This window comes from Heterodontus francisci, chromosome 14, assembly GCF_036365525.1.
Source record: "Heterodontus francisci isolate sHetFra1 chromosome 14, sHetFra1.hap1, whole genome shotgun sequence".
NCBI classification, from domain to species: domain Eukaryota; kingdom Metazoa; phylum Chordata; class Chondrichthyes; order Heterodontiformes; family Heterodontidae; genus Heterodontus; species Heterodontus francisci.
In genome coordinates this window covers 105,150,284-105,172,315 of record NC_090384.1, presented here as the reverse complement: position 1 = coordinate 105,172,315, position 22,032 = coordinate 105,150,284, and the positions used below count along the sequence as shown (strand labels likewise).

The 22,032-nt window shown below is 41.5% G+C and overlaps 1 protein-coding gene across 4 annotated transcripts in view; it reads left to right on the top strand.

Annotated features, from left to right (window-relative positions):
* The first annotated feature begins 613 nt into the window (after positions 1 to 613).
* Positions 614 to 22,032, top strand: part of LOC137377196 (transcriptional enhancer factor TEF-1) — a 301,232-nt gene continuing 279,813 nt past the window's right edge. For all 4 annotated transcript variants that reach the window (XM_068046673.1, XM_068046670.1, XM_068046672.1 and 1 more), the window contains exons 1-2: positions 614 to 787; positions 1,318 to 1,518. The gene's annotated coding sequence lies outside the window, so the exon portion shown is untranslated. The remainder of the gene's footprint in view (positions 788 to 1,317; positions 1,519 to 22,032) is intronic.

The following is a 22,032-nucleotide window of genomic DNA, read 5'->3' as shown; positions in this document are numbered from 1 at the left end:
CATGATCTTATCAAGTGGCGGAGCAGGCTTGAATGGCCTACTCCTGCTCCTAATTTGCATGTTTGTGTGTATGTTTATAAACTGTTCCCATTGGCGCAAGGATCCAGAACCAGATTTAAGGTGAATGGCAAAAGAAACAACAGCAACATGAGGCAAAACTGCAGTGAGTGGAATACACTGCCCGAGAGTGTGCTGGAGGCAGATTCAATCGTGGCTTTCAAAAGAGAACTCCACAATTAACTGAAGAGAGAGAAAACAAAATTGCGGGGCTACGGGGAAAAAGCAGCAGAGTCGGACTAGGTGAGTTGCTGTTGCAGAGACCCTGCACAGACACGATGGGCTGAATGGCCTCCTTCTGTGCTCTAACCATTCTATGATTGTATAAATCCAAGTCTTTTTTGCCCCTTGAATTAGCAGATGGTTGGGACTACAAGTCCCAGAAGGCATTATGGCTCCTCAGCACATGCGCCCTGGCGCCTGTTTACCCTCACCCACACACCACCCCCCCACCCAGCTCAATAGACGATGACGTATTACCAGGGCCCCACCCCCCCGGCTGGGGCCGCCAGTGCGCAGACTCGGGCTCGCGTTCATTTCATTCCAGTTCTCATTCCTGGAATTCTTGCGAGCGCTGTGCCCTTCACCAGCTCTGCAACTCACTGCAATAAAAACACACCCCAAAAAAAAAATACACCCCCTCAACAGCAAGTTACTAAACTTTTCTTCTCCCAAAAATTTAAAACATTTTTTGAATGCATTTATAAGAGCTTTTAAAAAAAATCCTGAGGTGAGTTTGTATCATTTTTTGTTTGAAACAATGTATCTATTTTTAGTAATAATGTATCTAATTTTTGCAACAAGCAAAATATAATTGCTACTTCGGGCTGTGTGGGAAAAAAAGGGAGGAAAAGAATCTTTGGATGGGTTGATTTGTTTGAAAATAAAGAGAATTGAGGGAGTGTTGCTGTGGATTTGGGCTCCAGCCCGCTCCCCGCGCCCAGGCAAATCTGGCGCAAAAAATCTTTGACATTTTTAACATTTTTCCCTCCCTCTCTCTCTCTCTCTCTCTCTCCTCTCTCTCTAAAGCAGAACTTCCGGACGCAAGTCTTCAGTGGGAGAGAAATGTTTTTTTTTAAAAAACATAAATAAGCAAAGTAGTTATTTACCGGGGAGGGGTGTTTATTATTTTAAATGTGTGTACATTTTGTTTTTTTGTTGTTGTTTACTCTCCTGGTGTTTTGTGCTGAAGTAAAAATGCGAATGAAAGTCGGAATTTCGTGTGTCTTTTTTTTTCTCTCTCTTGTATTCCTGGTGCAGGGGGAAGAAAGGGAAGGAAAGGAGAGAAGGTGCTTTGGAGAAGCGGAGCTGGAGATCTCTTGTTGTGTGGGGGGTGGGAGAGAGAGTGTTCACCGCCTGCCTGGTCTGCTCAGCTCAGCTCAGTTCTGCCACATCGCCGACTTGTTGCAAATCCTAGGAAAACCCGAGTGCTTTCCCCCCTCTCTCTGTGTCTGTCTCTGAGTAAGTAATTCAATTCCTCTACCCATTTCTCTCTCTCTTTCTTAACACATACAGTAAATATTTGCTTAGATTCTGACGTAAGGGTGCAGTGATTTTTCACAAAGTACACACACACACACACACACACCTCTTAAAATCTCAGCCCTGCACTTTTCTATAATTGTACAATTAAATTTTTACATTTCAGCTTCTCACAGGGCTGCATAGTTTGGAAATTCTATGGTGGCATGTGTGATGAGGAACTAAATGAAGTTTAGCAATGCAGAACAGGAGCATGTTTTTATTCTGGAAAAAAAATCCTTTCTGAAACAGAAATCGTTTACGTTTTGTTTTAAAGTTAAATTGAGTGCCTGTCTTGCCTCTTGTGCTGTAAATGTAAGGGATTGTAATCGTTCCTTTAGTCTCTGGAGGATTGGTAAATAATTTAGTACAGTAAACGGGCGGCAGATGAATGAGGATGGCCGATGATCGCACTTGCCCTTGTGTGAGGTTTATTTTTTAATTGAAATTGATTGCTTTGGAAACAAACATTTCTGGATTATGGTTATGGACGTGTTGGAAAGTAGTGGCAGGCTGGAGTCGTGATCTAAATGTATCAGCCATGGTTTAAGGGTCTGTCTGGGGAATTAGTGGAAGTCCGTTTCTCAAAACCAGCACGTTTTCAGAAATTGTTAACTTGAGTAGGATGAAGGCTTGGGGAGCTGAATTCCATACTTGAAATAGTGTTTAGAATCTGTGAGAAACTCTACTCACATTATGAAGTAGTTTTTATTCTTAAAAAAAAATCCAGTGTGTGTTTTGTGTCTTAATTCATCCCTAGACATTGCGTAAAGCTGAATGCTGAGTACTGTTTGGTAGCAGAAAAATTTGTTATTTTCTGGAATATTAAAATCTCTTAAATATTTCCAAGAATTGATACATTGTAACTGTTAGTTGCCAGGATAAAATTCTGCAATATTTACAGGATGTTCGATATAATAGTTTTATAAGACCGGTTTTGTATTCTCTCTCCACTTTTTTCTCACTTTTTCTGTTGATTTCTATCTTTATCCTTTTTTTTGTCTCCTTTTCTCTTCATTCTCACTTTTTATTTCTCTTGCTTTCCTCTTTCCATTTCTCTATTTTTCTTTCCATTTTTCCTCTGTCCCTTTCCTTTCTCTCTCGTTTACTCTTTCGCTCTCCTGGTAGATATTTTGATCAAATTGTAAGTTGATTTCAACTTGAGAAAAAGGAGACAAGAATTAATGAACTTTAAAATGGAGTTCAGACATTGGCTGTGCCAGTGTCAATTACCATAGCGTTATGTGTCTGGTTTTTTGAATGGTTGGTTGTGGAATAGTTCCATGTTTTATATAAATGACTGAACTTCTTGCAGACATCATGAGTATGATAAAGATTGAAGGAAGTGCATGTTATGTCGGGGTTCAATGTGATTCCAGCCCAGAAAAATACATTTAGCAGCAGAGTCATGATCGGAATTATTGCTTGTCAGAAAAAAAATATTTTTCTGTTTTCATAAACATGCTACTTGTAGGTTTGGGTACTCTGGTTTATTAGCCTGTGTAATAGTTAGTAGCAGTTATTAAGACTCTCATATAGAGGAGGAGTTGGAAAACAGTATGAAATACCTTCATCCTGAATTCTGAATGTTTATTTTGACATGTTTGATTTTAGTAAATATGAGTGTTACCATTCTTAAGCTTTAAAATGTTACAAATGCTAAATCATTTTCATTACCATTTAAGTTGTTTAAATTTGTTTCCTTAAAAAAAAAATCATGTCATACTTAAACTGATTTTTTTTAAATGACAATTTAATTGGCTCTGAATAATATTTTTGTATCTTAACTGTAAATGTTTCCTTATTTTGAAGTAGAGTTGCTAACTGTTAAAAGATCTGATTTCTAAATGTTTTTTATTCCCTACGCCTGCTGTTTGGTCACTCCAATGCAGTGCAGTTTCTTCATGTTTACTGAAATGGTGCCACATGGGCATGTAATTATAAAAGAGATTATTTACAATAGACTGACATAATCTCTGTTACTTTCAAAATGGACACCAGTTGCAATGCACTATTTGATCACATATAGGAACAGGAAGAGGCCATTCGGCCCCTCCAGCCTGTTGCGTCATTCAGTTAGATCACAGCTGATCTGTATCTTAACTCCATTTACTCGCTATGCTTCCATATCACTTAATCCCCTTCGCCAACAAAAGTCTGTCAAACGGTTTTGAAATTTTCTGTTGACCCCCAGCCTCAACAGCTTTTTAGAAGCGAGAGTGTTCTAGATTTCCACTCCCCTTTGTGTGCAGAAGTGCTTCCTGACATCACCCCTTAATGGTCTGGCTCGAAGTTTAAGGTTATGCTCCCTTGTTCTGGACTCCTCCCACCAGAGGAAATAGTTTCTCTACTCTAACCTATCAATTCCTTTAATCATCTTAAGCACCTCAATTAGATCACCCCTTAACCTCAATTCAGGGGAGTACAAGCCTAGTTTGTACAATATGTCCTCATAGTTTAACCCTTTTAGTCCTGGTACCATTCTGGTGAATCTGAACTGCACCTCCTCCGAGTCAGTATACCCTTGCTGAGGTGCGGTGTCCAGAATTGAACAGAATACAATAAATAAGAGCTAACCAGAGATGTGTATAACTGTAACAAACTCCCACCCATTTGTTTTCCAGCCTCCTTGTGATAAAGACCAAGATTCCATTAGCATTGTTAATTTTTTTTTCTTGAATGTCCTGGCTCTAATTTTAAAGTTTGACTCCCCCAGAGAAAATGGGAGATGTGACATGATCAACTTCAGATAGCTTCAGTGCTATCAAAAAGCAATTGAATTATAAACTGAATTAGAAATAGTAATTGAATCTGTACATGGTCAGATTTGAACTTTGCTTTTGCCCCTGGATTGTAATTTTTTTGTTTAAGTTCATGTGAAGATTTGTGCCGTAAATGCACACCTCTTTTAGCCAGGTGTTTGGGTAGCGCTCAGTATCATCATAGAATGATACAGCCCCGGAGGGGGCCATTAGTTCCACTGTGCCTGTGCCGGCTCTTTGAAAGAGCCATCTAATTAGTCCCACTCCCCTGCTCTTTCCCTGTTACCCTGAAAATTTTTCCCCTTCAAGTATTTATCCAATTCCCTTTTGAAAGTTACTATTGAATCTGCTTCCACTTCCCTTTCAGACAGCACATTCCAGAGGATGCTACTCATGTCACAGGTGTGTTGGTCCCATGTCAGAAGTTCCTGTCTGTTTGAACCAGGGGTGAAATATTGGACTGAGGCCAGTGAATCTAGCAGTGGGGGCCACTGACTGACCCAACAGACCAATGAATTCATCTCGACAGCAATCTGTGCTTGCTGCTTTGTGCTCACACATGCATGAAGTGTCTAGTGCTGGCTTTTCTTTGCAAGCTGCCTTTAATATGTGTGAAGGATGACTCTATAACACTGGGCCACTGTTTCTTGCTATGGACCAGTGCCTCTGTCAACTTATGGTTCTGGCAGCCTAATTTCAAGCCCTGCTGCACTCAAGTTTGATTCCAAAAAACTCTGCAGTAGGTGGAACAGTTTGTAAAAGATCCACAGTAACTAAAATTCACAACTCGTCAACACCACTGAAATCTGCCTGTTGTGTTTTAAATAAAACACGTTTCAAAGTAACACGAGCTGAGTTGGGAGGTTAAAAAAACAAAACACGCTACCTTTTTCACAAACTGGGTTGTAATTAGAGTATCCAAAATTGAATCTACACCATATCAAGTTTCATATTGCCAGCAAGCTGCCTTATAAACGACATTGTGTTTGTTCTGCGACTGGGAGCTGCGCTGTTAGCTGTTTATTGCCCATAATACCTTGATTTATTAAAGCCTGCAGCAACTTGGCGCAAAAGGTTTGACATATACAACGTTCTGCTGTAGAGAGCATCTAAACAAAGTGTATTAAAATTCAATATCTTAAAAGATTTGCACCTAAACGAGTGGTCCTCTAGATATTTTCTACCTGTCAACATAACAGCAAAGTGGTTAAGACGAGATGATAAACTGTTTAAAAAAAAATGCAGACTTCTCTTTTTAAAAAAAGGAAATGTTGCCTTTTTAAGTAGATCCAGTTGTGTGGTCTGAAAAATCTGGACTTTGTGATGTTTTTGCTAATTCAAAACTATCTGCCTTTTGGATGGATTTCCTACAGATCTATTTTTTAAAATGAGCTGTTAATGTTCCTTTTTTTTTTACTGTTTCTTCTTCATTACTGCAGTAAACAGATTTGCTTCTTAACTTTTGACATGGCAAGATGGTGAGAATGAAATCTGTTTGTAAAGGGATGTGTTGGGAGGGGGAAATGGATTATAATTAAGGCTTTTATTGTAGATTTATAGAGATGTAAGCAACAGGCACTTGACTTTATTGCAATTTAGAGAAAAATGGGTTTAAATTTGTTTTTTGTTCAGTAAATGATCAATTGGGGTGTTCTTTTATTTATATTGAATGTATTTTAAATAACTTTAGTGCGCATGTAATCTAAAGGACTTGGACTAATAATCTAGAGAGCCTGAGTTCAAATCCCACCATGGCAATTTGAGAATTTGAAATCCCTTTTTTAAAAAAAAAGTAAAATCTGTAAATAAAAAATTAAACATGATGCTGTCAGATGGTCATTTAAAAAAAAAACTGGTTAGTTTCTGTCCTTTTTTTAATGGAAGAAAATCTGCCATCTTTATCCCGGTCTGGACCTATTGTGACTCCAGCCCACACCAACACGGTTGATTCTTTACTCCCTTCTGTTATATCGAGCCGCTTGCAGCCGTTCAAGGCAGCCTACCACTACCACCTCAAGTCAACTAAGGGATAGGCAATAAATGCCAGTCTTGCGATGCCCCGATCTCGAAAATTAATAAAAAAAAAATCCTTAAACATTTTCAAAAGTTTTATTGTGCTGCGATACTAATCAACTTGCAGTTGCATTAATTAAAGGCACGTGATTGTACACGGTTTGTTTTTCCACTCTGCCAACTGACTGTCTCCCCCACCCCCACTCCTTCAAAAAAAAAAAAGAGGCAGTCTTTGGACTAACAGTGAAGAAAATGTGTCTCCAGTTTGTAGAATGTTTAAAGATCATTGATGTACAAGATTGTGAGTGGCTTCACCCATTGCTCCTGCGAAGCACCTTGGGGTGTTTTACTGCATTAATGGCGCTATATCAATGCAAGTTATTGTTCAGATTAATTGTCGGTGAAATCCAAAAGTAGGACAAGAGTAGTGTTTCATTCTCTTCTACGTCAGGTGCATTCAGGAGGTGGCGATTAAGTGTGGATGCATGACAAAACATTGCACTTAACAAAAAATTTTCTTTGCTCTTAGTAATCTGGAACTCACCCTCAGAGCTGCTGAGGCTGGAGCTCAAAACTGAGATTGATAGATTTTTGTGGGGCAAAGGTATTTAGGGTTATGGAATCAAGGCGGGTAGATGGAGTTGAGATACAGATCAGCCATAATCTAATTTGAATGGCGGTATAGGCTAAAGGGGCTGAATGGCCTCCTCCTGTATTCCTTGTAATCGCTTGACATGAGTGTTAGGAATAGTTCTGCTCAGTTATTATGATTTTATAAATGATTGGTAATGATGAGAAATGTTAATACATTCACTACATATTGAGTTAATACATTGTTTGGCTTCCTTTGCAAGACTTTGAGGTCGTGTTTTCATGTGTTCAACTTTTTTGTCTTAATTCAATGCAGTTTTAGGTTTTGAAAAAAAATTCTCTGGAATATTAATCCTTCTACCAGGCAATCACATCTAACATTGGTATATGGTGGCTTGGCATTCTTAAAATGCTGCAGTTAATTAAATACAAACCCATGGTAATTTTTAGAAGTTTGTCTTTGAAGACAGTGACATGGTGCCCATTTACAAAAAAAACCCCTTCTGGGAGGAGTGAAGGAGATTAGAACAGCTTGTTAACCTATTAAAACTGGATCCAAAATTAGCCCAGGCTGATGGGATGGGAACCTTACTGTGGGGAGACTGTGACTGAAAGAAGTTTAGATGGTAGGTAAGATTCCACTGCAAAGATCTACCTATAATTTGGGCTCTAACTGGGTAATTTTATGTAGGGAAAAAAAAAGCAACTATTGTAGTTGGAATGGCCCCCCAGTTGCAGAATGCCAGCAGGGTTCTTTGCTAAGTCTATATTTCATGTTGACCTTGCCATTGTGGGTTGAACGCCATCCCACCAACCTTTGTGTTGTAGAGATGATAAAGCGAAAAGAAACGTCTTACATTTTCATTGTGTCCTTCGTGTCCTCAGGATGTCCAAAAAACCCCTTTACCGCCCATTGCCTACACTTCAAAAGGTAATTAATGTTGCAATGCATGAAATACACAAACAGCAACGAGATAAATGGTCAATTAAACTTCTTAACTGCTGGTTGAAGGATAAATATTGTCCAGGACACCGAGGAGAACTCCCCTGCTCCTCTTTGAGTGGTGCAATGTTCACCTGAGAGGGTAAATGGGGCCTCAATTTAACGTCTCATCTAAAAAACGAGGAAGTTCTCCCCAGTGTCCCAGGCAGTATTTATCCCTCAAATGCCCAAAAACGGTCATCTGGTCATTTATCTCATTGCTGTTTGTGGAATCTTGCTGTGCACAAATTGGCTGCTGTGTTTCCTACATTACAACTGTGACTACACTTCAAAAGTACTTCATTGGGTATAAAGTGTTTTCTTTGAATTGGGAGCAATGTTGCTGCCATTTAAGACAGTTACTGAAGGTGTGAATAGGGAGCATTACCCTGAATTTGATGCAGAAAGTGGCATTCTGTTTGTTCTTGGCAGCAAACAACCTTTCCCTCGCATTCAAAAGCCTAAATTAACCAGAATATACTACTTTAAACATCGTAATTCAAAGTAAACTCTGTGTTGTAAGTTGACCTGCTAAACTAAAATGCCTAATTTCCAGCTATATATTTAGAACATGTCCAGATGTCGAGCTTTGTTTCAGATGTAAAACTTGAAAAACATTTTTATAAGAAAAAGAATGAAAGATAATCGCTTGGTGCCAGTAACCTGGAGCCCAAAACTTACTAAGTATTTTCAAATCTGCACAGCGCCCTCATCAAATAACAAAACTCTGACCTGTGTTTACTTAACAGTCTGACTGCTGCAGCCTTAAAGACACACAGACCCACCTTAGCAGCAGAATAATACACCTATGTGTTGTGTGCCTTGGGATGTTTTTCTACATTAAAGGAGCTATATGAATTTGAGTTGTTTAAATATGCCCTCTCAACTACAGGTTACAAGCTTAATTTTTTTTAACCAATATTGATAAGATGAGACCTGAATTGACTGGCAATGCTTACACATGACGTAGCTTTTTAATGAGTATGGTCTTTGTTCACTTGGATTAAATCATACAGTTATAGTGCCAGGAAAGAAATCGGAAAGTGGCAAATTTTACCACTTTAAATGGGAATTTACTAGATTTATTTTTGGGATGAGCGGGCTGTCACTGAGGAAAGATTGAGTAGAATGGGCTTGTGCTGTCTGGAGTTTAGAAGAATGAGCGTCATCTAAATGAAATGTATAAACCTCTTGAAGGCTTTGACAGGGTAGGTGCTGACCAGCTCATTCCCCTGGCTGCGGAGTCTAGAACTAGGGGGGTGATAGTCTCAGGATAAAGAGTCGTCCATTTAAGACTGGGATGGGAAGAAATGGCTTCACTCAGAAGGACTGTGAATCTTTGGGATTCTCTATCCCAGAGAGCTGTGTGTTCAGTTGTTGAGTATATTCAAGAATGAGATTGATTTGATTTTTGGGCATTAAGAGAATCGGGGGATAGGGTGGGAAAGTGGGGTTGAGGTAGGTAATCAGCCTGGATCTTGTTGAATGGTAAAACTGACTTGAGGGGCTGTATGGTAGAGGCCTGCTTTAGATCGGGAAAAAGAACCCGACCCGAGCCCGACCGCACTACAGCAGACCCGAGCCCGACCCGGCCTGAGTCCCTCCGATTTTTTTCCCCGAGCCCGACCTGACCTGACCCGACCTTGCCACTACTCGACCCGACCCGAGCCCGACCCGACCATTCCTTTGCTTACCTTCCTGACACCGAACTTGCCGGAAGCTGCAGCGCATGCGCGATGACATCATAGTGACGCCAGTTGCTCTGCGCAGACTCAGTTTCATCCCGGACTCCCAGCTCAGGTAAGTTGTTTTTAAAAAAAATTCCAGCAGATCACTGACCGTGTGTGTCCGGCCCGACCTGACCTGGACTCAGCCCAAGCCTGAAAGCCGGCCCTGGAAGATGGGCCCGACCCGACCCGAACCCGACACATGTCGTCGGGTCCCGTCAGGTTCGGGTCGGGTAGCAGGCCTCTACTGTATGGTCTATTCCTGCTCCTATTTCCTATGTTATTATACAACATAGAACTTTATAGCACAGAAATGGGCCATTTGGCCCAACTGGTTTGTGCCAGTGTTTATGCTGCACACAAGCCTCCTCCCACCCTACTTCATCGAACCCCCATCATCATATCCTACTACACCTTTCTCACTCATGTATTCTACTAAGTTTCCCCTTAAATGGATTATGCTATTTGCTTCAATTTCATACGATTTTGAATTCCACATTCTCACCACACTCTGGGTAAAGAAGTTTCTCCTGAGTTCCCTATTGGATTTGTTAGTGATTATCTTGTATTTATGGTCCCCTAGTTCTGCTCTCCCCTGCAAGTGGAAACGTCTTCCCTACGTATACCCTATCCAGCTTCTTCATATTTTAAAGACCTCTATCATGTCTCTCACTCGGTGATTCTGTGTCTCACCCCTATGTCTTGGTCTCTCTCTTTCCCCTAGCTCTCTGTCTCTGTGTTTCTTCCCTCTCCCCCCCACCCCACCCCACCCCCAAGCCCCTGTTCTGTGCAACTCCTCTCTCCCACCCCCCCTTCTCTTGCTGTCTTTTCCCCCTGCCTCTCCACCCCCCTACTTTCCTTATCTCTGTCCCATCTCTCTCTCAGCCTCCTCCCTGCCCTGTTCTCTCTCGTTCCTCCCCCCCCACCCACCCCCCCCCCGACTTCTGTCCCCGTCTCTTTTGCCAACCCCCCGTTCCTGTCTCTCTCGCTCTTACCCCCCCCCCCAGTCCCTGCCTCTCTTGCCCCCTAATTCCTGCCTCTCTTTCCCACCCATCCCCGTCTCTCTCGCACCCACTGTGTCCCCCCCCCCCTCCTCCCTTCTGTCCCCGTCTCTCTCTCACCCACCCTCTCTCTGTCCCCATCTCTCTGTGATGAATCTCAAAAGCCAGACAGCCTGTGTCTGAAGTCGACATCTGGCTTGCTCTCTCTAGTCACCTGTTACGTAAAATGCAAATACAGAAGTGCACTATTGCCCCCGGAGCCCTGCAAATTCATGCTAATGACCGTTTGTCAAACAGCGCTGGCAATCTCGTTCTGTGGTGATCTATTGTTATTTAAGCAACAGGCAGCGCAGGTTCTGACACCATATGGTTAGTGTATTCTTCAGATAAGCTGCCTGTTAATTTTGCTTATCAATAGCATTTTTGATATGCCTCATGTCTGGGTTGCCAACCGCCCTGGCCTCACGCTTGAATGCTTCTATAAAAGCAGGTTTGCGCAGACGTTCCTTTTCCCTCAATGGAATCTCTTCATTCCTTTGTGCTTGTTATTAAAATGCCAGAGCGGGGCAACAATTATCAAGCTTTGGAGTATTGGTGATACACAATGTGTAGCTGCATTGTGTTGGGCGTAAGCGTGTGTGTGTCTGTTTTATTTTCATAATGTATATAAAATATATAAATACAAACTAATTTTACTGCAGTCAATGAAGTGACTTTTTTAGCAATGACATTCCATGTCGATTTCTTAAAAAAAAAAATTGTGTGGAAATATTAAAAGTGTAAACTTTCGGACACTTCAGAACCTAATGTAGTGTGGGGAGAACCTGTGTGATGTGTTTTTAAAAAAATTGTTGCTCCAATCTAATAATGCAAATACATATGGGGGGGAGGTGAGGAAGCCACCCTATACAAAACGGTTGGGTTTTTTTTTTATCAGTGCCTTTGCAAAATTGAGAAGTTTTTGTCCCTGTGTATGTGTGTGTTGCGATATACTTTGAAGGTCTAAGCATCCTCTTGGACAGCAACCCTAGAAAACAAAATGTGAAAAAACCGTCAGGCATTGTAGTTACAATTGCTCTTGAGAAAGTAAATTGGAAATTATTTCCCTGCATTCTTAAAATTTTAAATGCAAAAAGGTGCCTTTTTTGAGGTTAATTTTTGTGCATATGACCTATTTCAGAACTAAGTAATGCACGGCTCTGAGCATATTATGCTCTGACAAAATCCTACAGGAATATTTTTTGTGTATGTTGGAAGCTAAATTCGATGTGGGTATTTTTGAACATTCACTTGTGTTTGTCCTGAGCTCAAGCATTCTGAAAAATAAACGATCGGAATTGTGCAGGAGTAATGCATCTAAATTGCACGATGCATAAAGTCTCTTTGGATGCTTGATGTTTGCCGGGTCGGAAGGTCACGACTTCAATCTGGCAATTTTTAAGCCCTTTCTCAATAGCCGCTGTGGAAACATCTGTATAACTCCAGCTTGAATCAATTTGTCTACTTCCGCATTTTGCTGTTCAGTCATTGAATGATCGGCTGTGTGTACTGTGAAAAGTCTTCTGGTCACTGCAGCTGAACTGAAGTGTGCATTTCCTTTTGTGCGATTAGAGCAACCTCCAGTTTGTCCTTTGTTCGAATTAATAACAGTGCAATTCTGCTGTCAATAATTGACCGATTAGGGTTATGTAAATTACAGCATAAAAATTGGAATGAGCGGAAAACAATCTGCCTTTTTAAAAAAAAAAAAATTGTTTGTGCCGCTGTTTTAAATGTAGACAGGTTCAGAAAATTGTGTCCTGCACACTTTGCAGTCCGACTTGGCATGCGAGGAAGTCCCGTTCACCCATCGCCACCTGTGCTTGCAGAGCTACATTGGCTCCCGGTCTGGCAACGCCTGGACTTTTAAAATTCACATCCTTGTTTTCAGATTTCGCCGTGGCAACTCACCCTCCCTATCTCTGTATTCTCTAGCTCCACAGTCCTCTGAGATCTCTGCCCTCCTCCGATTCTGGCCTCTTGCGCATCCCCGATTTTAATCGCTCCACCATTGGCAGACATGCCTTCAGCTGCCTGGCACCTAAGTTTTGGAATTCCCTCCCTAAACCTCTCTACCTCTCTCTCCTCCTTTTTACGTTGCTCCTTAAAACCTCCTCCTTTGACCAAACTTTTGGTCACCTGTCCTAATATTGTCATATGTGGCTCCTTGCCAAATTTCATTTGATAATTAATACTTTAAAGGTGCTAGATAAATGCAAGTTGTTGTTGTTGTGATTTCTTCGCATCTGTCACTCCAACCATTCGCAAGGAATGTTGGAACAGAATGTTCTAGATTGAATTTTTTAAAAAAAAGTGAGATGACTTCACTTTTGTCTAAGTAAATGCAGTGCACAGCAAGCTCCCACAAACCACTATCTAATAATGACCAGATAATCTCCCTTTGTGATTTTTTTTTTGAGGGATAAATATTGGGTGAACCTCCCTGCTCTTCTACGCAATAGTGGCTCTGGAAATTTTTATGTCCACTTGTGGTGGCAGCTGGGACCTCTGATTTAACATCTCATTAGAAAGACAGCACCTTCGACAGTGCAGCACTCCCTCAGTACTGTACTGAGTGTGGCAGCCTGGAGTATGTTCTGAAGTTTATGGAGTGGGACTTGAACCCATAAACCTCTGACTTGAGGCAGGAGTGCTACTCACTGAGCCACAGCTGACGAGAGTTGAGGCTCCTGCATAAAGAATAGTCAGTGGGCTGATGTCCATGGAACCATTCCTAGGAAGTATTTAGGACCATGGGGAGGGTTGAGTTTGTTTTTTTTTATTGGGGAGAGGGTGGTAGTTTCAGGGGGAGAGGGCAAGGATATTTATTTTTACTTTGTAGTTGGACCTTTAAAACATTTTTTGGTCTAGATTTCTATTCCTTTTCATCTGTGGTGGGGGAGGGAATAGAGGGAGTGAGAAACAGCTGCTGTCCTTGCTCAATATTTGTATAGGGATATTAACAGTAGGTAATAGTGTTGACGAATGTTAATGTTAAGTGAGTTTCGCTGTGATTCCTCCAGTCTTTAAAAATGGCCTGTATTAATCAAATACCTGCAAATGTTGAATTTGGGAGTGGTTTTGTATTGCATTGGTGACTTAAATGTTTAATTTGCTACAGTTTTGATGTTTGAAAATCGAACTAAAAGCTTTTGAGTCTTGCATGTGTATTTGTACTATGTGATAAGCGATATATCTGTAGAGGAAAGAAAGACTTGCATTTATATAGCATCTTGTATGACCTCTGGATGTCCCAAAGCGTTTCACAGCCAATTTGAAGTGTAGTCACTGTTGTAGAGCACAAAGGAGGTGTGTTGGTTCAAAAACAGTTAGTTTTGTCTCATTGTTTGCTGAAGTCCCTAGCTCCACCCCACCCAAAAAAACCTCAGTTTAATTAAGAATTCAAGTTCCTCCCCCAAAAATTGTTAGGAAATGCTGAGGCAGCTGAACTTACCTTCTTTTGTACATAATGTCCCCATTATTGTAGTGCCTTTAACATCACAAAGGGATTTGGTAGAGTAAATAAGAAGAAACTGTTTCCACTGGCAGGAGGGTCAGTAAACAGGACACAGATTTAAGGTAATTGGCAAAAGAACCAGAGGGGAGTTAAAGCAAAATGCTTTTTTACACAGTGAGTTATGATGATCTGGAATGTGCTGCCTGAAAGGGTGGTGGAAGCAGATTCAGTTGTAAATTTCAATAGGTAATTGGATAAATACTTGATGGGTAAAATTGCAGGGCTGTGGGGAAAGAGTAGGGGGAGTGGGATAATTGGATAGCTCTTTCAAAGAGCCAGCACAAGCATGATGGGCTGAATGTCCTTTTTCTGTGCTACATGACTCCTACTGTCTAAGCAGTATTCATTGACCTCCCATTTTGCCTTAGCCTCTCTGTTCTCTTTCTCTCATTATTACAATGTGCCAGAGAGAAGGAAAGCTAGAAACTGGGAAGCATAAAAAGTAGGAAACCGAGACAAGGCGAGATTTGCACAAAGGGTGAGAGAGATTAAGCAAGGGACCAACTATTGTTCAATTTGCTCAAAATTAACAATCATTCTAATTGCTGCATTTAATTAGCTTGCTGCCAGCATTTAACAACTGCTGCATTATCAAATCCACATATGAAGCAGGTTTTGTAATCGCTATGATTAATAATGAAATTTTGTCTGACTTTGAAAAGCAAAACTTCCGATTTGTCATAACTCTGCCAGTTATCTCAAATATCTGAAATGCGGTTCCTGGAACTATCAGCAAACACGTGTCCTGTGCTGGGTGTTTTCCTTTCTGCTTGGGATCTAGTGGCTAGTTCGAATGCATATTTTGTCTCAGCTAGCTTTAATATGGCACCAATGTGATAGCGTGGAGGCAACATGTGCACTTGTTATACAGTGTGTTTGATGGCACTGATAAAAATGGCAGACTCGGTAGGGCAAATAGTCTCCTGTATTGTTCTATGAAAACAAGGGAAGTAAATTGCTCAGTTTTTTTTTCTCCTTGTCCCCTCATTCACAAACCAGCAAACGCCATTATCCTGGTCAAACAGATTTAAGTATTTGGTAAGAGAAGCAAAAGTGACATGAGGAAAAACTTTTTCACGCAGGGAGTGGTTAAGGTCTGGAATGCACTGCCTGAGAGCGTGGTGGAGGCAGGTTCAACTGAAGAATTCAAAAGGGAATTAGACAGTTCTATTTAAAGGTAGAATGTGCAGGGTTATGGGGAGAAGGCAGGGGGAATGGAACTGAGGGAATTGTTCTTTCAGAGAGCCAATGCAGACACGACGGGCCGAATGGCCTCCTTCTGCGCTGTAACAATTCTGTGATTCTGTGAAACAAATCACTGAAAACAAAAAAAATTGCATCCACTTCTCTGGGTAGTCATACGAACATATGAATTAGGAACAGGAGTAGGCCACTCAGCCCCTCGAGCCTGCTCTGCCATTCAATAAGATAATGGCTGATCCGATTGTAACCTCAATTCCACATTCCCACCTACCCTCAATAACCTTTCACTCCCTTGCTTATCAAAAATCTGTCTACCTCTGCTTTGAAAATATTCAAAGACTCTGCTTCCAACACCTTTTGAGGAAGAGGAAGACTCACGACCCTCTGAGAGAAAAACTTTCTCCTCATCTCTGTGTTAAATGGGTGGCCCCTTATTTTTAAACAACGACCCCTAGTTCTAGTCTTAGTTCATGTTGCTTTCCAAACCACTGATTTATTACCATCTAAAAGTTACCTTTATAGCACAAACGCATCAGAAATAAATCATTTCCCAACAAAATACTTGAGTTACTAATAAATCTGCCTACGTTTAGTTTAGAAATCCCTGAAACGAGTTTCTTTTGCATACGTCATCCCCTTTTCTCTGGGGCATGGGGCTGGGATTCTTGCCAAGCTGCTAGGGCTTCGTGGAGTTTGCATGAACTTCTGATTTATTTTCCTGAGCTCTTGGCATGTGCAATGTTAATTTGTAGCCTCTGATAATTGGGACGTGTTGCATAGAATTTTACAGCAGAGAAACAGGTCATTCAGCCCAGTGGATCCATGCTGGTGTTTATGCTCCACACGAGCTTCCTTCCACCCTACATCTCATCTTTTCAACATATCCTATTCTGTTCTCCCTCGTGTTTATCTAGCTTCCCCCAAATGCATTCACCTATTTACCTCAACTACTTAATATGGTAGCAAGTTCCACATTCTGACCGTTCTCCATCCAACATTTAAGCTACAGCATTGCGTGCAGTTCTGGTCATTGCATTACAGGAAGGATGTGGTCACCCTACAGAGGGTATAGAGGAGATTTATGTGAATATGCCAGGAATGGAGAGTTTTAATTGAGGAAAGATTGGATAGGCTGGGGATATATTGAACAGCGGTAGCTTGGGAGATTTGGTTGAGGTGTATAAAATTATGAGGGGCCTTGATAACTGGCTAGGAAGGACCTTGGAAGAGAGGTCAACAACCAGGTGGCATAGATTTAAAGTAACTGGCAGAAGGATTAGACAAGAGTTGCAAAATCTTTTCACACAGAAGATGATGGGGGTCTGGAACTCACTGCCTGCAAGGTTGTTGGAGGCAGAAACCCTCATCCCATTGAAAAAATATGCCGTAACCTACAGGGTTACGGACCAAGAGCTGGAAAGTGGGGTTAGGCTGGATGACTGTTTTGGCTGATGTGTGATCGCTGTAAGGGTGATGTCTCTTTAAGAACTCAGCATGCTAATGAGCCAAGTACCAGGATGTAGTCATGTGACTGGAATTCATTTTCTAAAGGCTCCATGTGAGCAAGGGGGGGAAAAAAAAGGCAAAACCCTGAAAAGCATATGAACTGGAAAAAAAAACAAAGTCTGATCGTGGGGGAAAAGCATGGGAAGCCCCCAAGTAGCCATTAAAGCAGTTAAGCTGAAAAAATCATGAAACCAGTGTGAAGAAGATAAATAAACTTTAGCAAAAAATGCAAAGGGGAACCTCTTGAACTGCCTATTGAACAGCTGTGTAAACATACAAGCCAAGTGCTTAAAGAGAAAAAACACAGTGAACACTGTCAGGCACCTGTTACACTTCATCAAAGCAACTAGCTTAAAACAGTCTTCGAGGGGCAACTTAGAGATAATAAAACAATTTTTAAAACCGGTTTTAAACCACAAACAGAAAACACAGTGCTGAAGGTGCGCACACAAAGTTAAATACAGAGCAGAAAGCAAATGAACAGCAGAAGGATGGATAACAGATTTTCCAGCATGAACTGGGAGGCCATTGATATCCTATCAGAGTTTAAACTTTTTAAACAAAGAATGCAGTTATGATTCATAGACCAAGCAGTTGCAGAACCAGAGAAGCAGGCTGTGAAAAGACTGATAGCAGTTGGAAATGAGGGGTTATACAGAATCAATACCTCTGGCTTATCTGAAGAGGACCAGAAAGACCCTGCAAGGATATGGAACCTGCTAGAAGATCAGCTTCGTGTAAGAATGAATTTTAGAATTCATCACCTGGAATTGATGTCCTACAGGCAACAGCCACAGGAATCGATAGATCAATTCGCCAGTCGATGCCATTGTAAGGGCAAAGAATGTGATTTTCCAGAAACTGAGCTGTCAGAGTGAATAATGGAGCTGGTGATTGTCTCAACACCTGTTGAAGTGTTTCAAAAAGACCTTGGGGGGGGAAAAAGAAAGTTCACAGCATTGATGTGCTGCTAGCAGATGGCAGGAAATACGAAGCTATTGTAGCTGGACAACAGCATCTGCAAGCACTAGGTGCAGCTGACAGTTTCGAGACAGTAACCAGGTCACAAAAAGCAGCAAGCAAGCTGTGTGTTAAGTGTGGTTTGTCCCACTCACTGCAAAGTTGTCCTGCATTTCAAGATCTGTACAAGGCCTGCGGTGCAAAAGGACACTGGGCCTGCCTATGCAAGAAATCTGACTCCAAGGGCACAGCCAGAAGTCGCAATAGGACAGAAACAAACAGAAAACAGGCATAGCATCATGGCAACAGCAGCGAGGAGGGCATCCGAGACCTGCGTAAATACAAACCTGTACACAAAGTCAGCAGCGAATTAGATTTTTGGCAAGACTCAGTGGAGCGATTCCCAGCCAGATGACGAGCAGGCGTTTCACATTGTGAACCTGATACATTTGTTGATGAAGTCAAACAACTGGAAGCTTTTGCTACTATTAACATCATGTGCCCAAAGAAAGTTGGCAAACAGGCACTCAGGGCTAAAATTGACACGGAAGCTAGTGCAAATATCCGACCAGTCTGAATCCTGAAGGATATGTACAGGGGTCATTGAAAGTTAATGATACAACTGCAAAGTTAACTGCATACAATGGGTCACCCATCCCTTGCAGTGGCACACTAACAATGCAATGCAGCTCTGGCAAGTCGGTATGGAAACCACGGATTTTCTTATTTGGTAGACATGAGCGGATCAGCAGTGGCAGGACTACCAATGTGTAAGGACCTCAACATCGTGACAATCCACGAGATCATCAGGATATCCAATACAGCAGAAGTGACCAAGGGTACCCACATTGAGTCAGTCCAGGGCTTATAACAAATGTATCCGGATAGGTTCGACGCCACAAGAGATTTCAAAGGCGATGCTGTGCTGCACCTCAGAGGATGCACTCCATGTGTCCAGCCTCCTGATGCCTGAGATTGAGTCACAGTTCCTGCAGGATCTTAGTGGTTCTGGTTTGGAGAGTATCAGCGACTTCTCAGATGCCACACCAAGAGAATGAAGATCCAACTTCAAATGGTGAAATTCTTTGTCAACAGGCAGCATTTCTTTGTGCTTTAGCGACTCAGAAGAAGAGATTGACGTAACCATTGAGAAGCAAAGGCTGGCAGTGGGGAGCATTGCCAAGGGGCAATCTCTAAGGACTGGAATCCGCTCGCAGACTCTGGCCAGCATCAAATGGTGCAGTCTGGAAATCCAGCAACAGCACAACTATGTCACGCCCTCCCCTCTGCTGTCTAGAGAACTGCCAGAATGGACAGATACCTCCATGAGGCCAAGTACTCCACCCCCAACCTTGAGCTTGAGCCCCATGCTTTCAGACGCAGAGGATGAGGAGAGACGAAGGACACACAATGTCTTGAAGAAGGAGAGGAGGAATGAGTTGAAGCATTGCCTGTTGGCTCTTCGCGATGAAGTGCCATAACTTTCCAAGAATGACATAGCCTCAAAAGTGGTCATCCTGAGGAAAGCAACAAAGTATCTTAGACTGAAGGCAGATCAACAGAAACCGAACGCAGAGAGGAAGAAACTTCAGAATTAACAGCAACAGCTTGGATGCACATTCTCTGAAATGCAGGAAGCACTACTTGAAAAACAAGGGAGAATGAAGATGCTGCATGACCAATGTGCAGTGACAGAACAACAGGCCAATAATCAAAATATTCACAACATGCCTGCAAACCCAAAACAGCCAAGGGTTAAATCCATGAAGGTATGCCATAACCAGATCTGGAAGACTTGTCAAAGCTTCTGTACTCCTAAATTGCACAATGCCTATCTTTATACTTGTAAATTTTATAATCACAATCCCTGTATAACTAATTTTGATATTGTCCAATTTTGTGTTTTTTACTTGTAGCATACGAGACTTATCTTTGGAAAGAAAGGGGATGTTGTGTGATCGCTTTAAGAGTAATGTCCCTTTAAGAACTCAGTATGCTAATGAGCTAAGTACCAGGATGTAGTCATGTGACTAGAGCCATCGTGTCTCTGCACTGTAACACCCTGGACAAAAGGTTCTGTATATAGTTTGCTCTGTATTGTGTATATTAGTTTAGCTCTAAATAAACCTTCTAGAGATCTTCAAGGAATTGGAATCTACGTACTCATCGTGTTGCTTAAGATAACAGAGAAACTCATGACAGCTGACATAGGCGTAATGGCCCTAATGGCTGCCTCCTGTCCCATACATTTTCGGTTTCTATGGTTCTATATTACAGGCTTACAAAAATGAATTTGGTTACGTTGATTTTTCAAGTGTAATCAAAACTTTAATTCCTGTTGTCAAAATCTCTCACTCCCAACGTTGCAATAAATAAATCAAAGCTTTATTTCTGGAATATTAATTAATTGTGACTGCACGAGGATAATGTGGGCTAGCAGATTGTGTTTAGCCTATTGCCCTGGGTCTTGCTCTGGAATTCTCTGGATAACAACTGTAACAGCAATATAAAAACAGATTGTAAGAGCTTTTATAAGTACATAAAAAGGAAGAGAGTAGCTAAGGTAGACATTGGTTCCTTAGAGACAGGAGAAATCATCATGGGGAATGAGGAAATGGCAGAGGCATTGAACAAATATTTTGTGTCTGTCTTCACAGTAGAAGACACAAGTTCCATACCAGAAATAGGCAGTAACCTAGGGGCTAATAAGAGTGAGGAAATTAAGGATATTGATATCAGTCGATGAAAAAGTATTGGAGAAACTTGAGAGACTAAAATCTGATAAGTCCCCAGGGCCAGATGGCCTAAATCCTAGAGTTCTCAAAGATTCAGGAATGGTCCCGTGAGATTGGAAGTTGGCAAATGTTATGCTGCTTTTCAAGAAAGGAGGTAGAGAGAAACAGGGAACTGCAGGCCAGTTAGTCTAACATCAGTCGTTGGGAAGATGCAGGAAACTATTATTAAAGAATACTTACCATTGCACTTGGAAAAGCATAGTATGATTAGAACAAGTCAGCATGGTTTTACTAAAGGGAGATCCTGTTTGACAAATTTATTAGTTTTTTGAGGATGTAATTAGTAGGATAGATAAAGGGGAACCAGTAGATGTAGAATACCTGGATTTTCAAAAGGCATTCGATAAGATGCCACATAAAAGATTAATAGGCAAGATAAGGGCTCATGGTGTTGGGGGTAATATATTCGTGTGGATAGAGGATTGGTTAACAGACAGGGAGCAGAGAGTGGGCATAAATGGGGCATTTTCAAGTTGGCAGGCAGTGAATAGTGGGGTGCCGCAAGGATCAGTGCTGGGGCCTCAGCTATTTACACTCTATATTAATGGCTTGGATGAAGAGACAGAGAGTAATGTATCTAAGCCTGGTCCAATCTGCACCTTCTCCTTTGTTATCTCTTTCCCCACCCCCACCTGCTTATAATCTGTGACTTTTCTAATATTTGTCAGTTCCGAAGAAGGGTCACTGACCCGAAACGTTAACTCTGCTTCTCTTTCCACAGATGCTGCCAGACCTGCTGAGTGATTCCAGCATTTCTTGTTTTTGTTTCAGATTTCCAGCATCCGCAGTATTTTGCTTTTATATTAATGTATCTAAGCTTGCTGATGGTACAAAGCTGCGGGGAGGATGTAGAGAGGCTGCAAAGGGATATAGACAGGTTAAATGAGTGGGCAACAAGATGACAAATGGAGTATAATGTAGGGAAGTGTGAAGTTGTTCACTTTGATCGTAAAAATAGAAAAGCAGCATATCTTTTAAAAGAGGTGAAACTGGTAAGTGTTGATATTCAGATAGACTTGGGGGTACTCGTACAAGAAACGCACAAAGTTAACATGCAGGTGCAGCAGGCTATTAGGAAGGAAAATGGCATATTGGCCTTTTGCAAGAGGATTGGAGTACAGGAATAAAGATGTCTTACTAAAATTGTGCAGGGCTTTGGTGAGACCGCACCTAGAATACTCTGTGCAGTTTTGGTCTCCACATTTAAGAAAGGAAATACTTGCACTGGAGGCAGTGCAGCAAAGATTTACTAAATTGGACCCTGGGATGAGGGGGTTGTCCTATGATGAGAGGCTGAGTAAATTGGGCCTATATTCTCTGCAGTTTAGAAGAATGAGAGGTGATCTAATTGAGACATA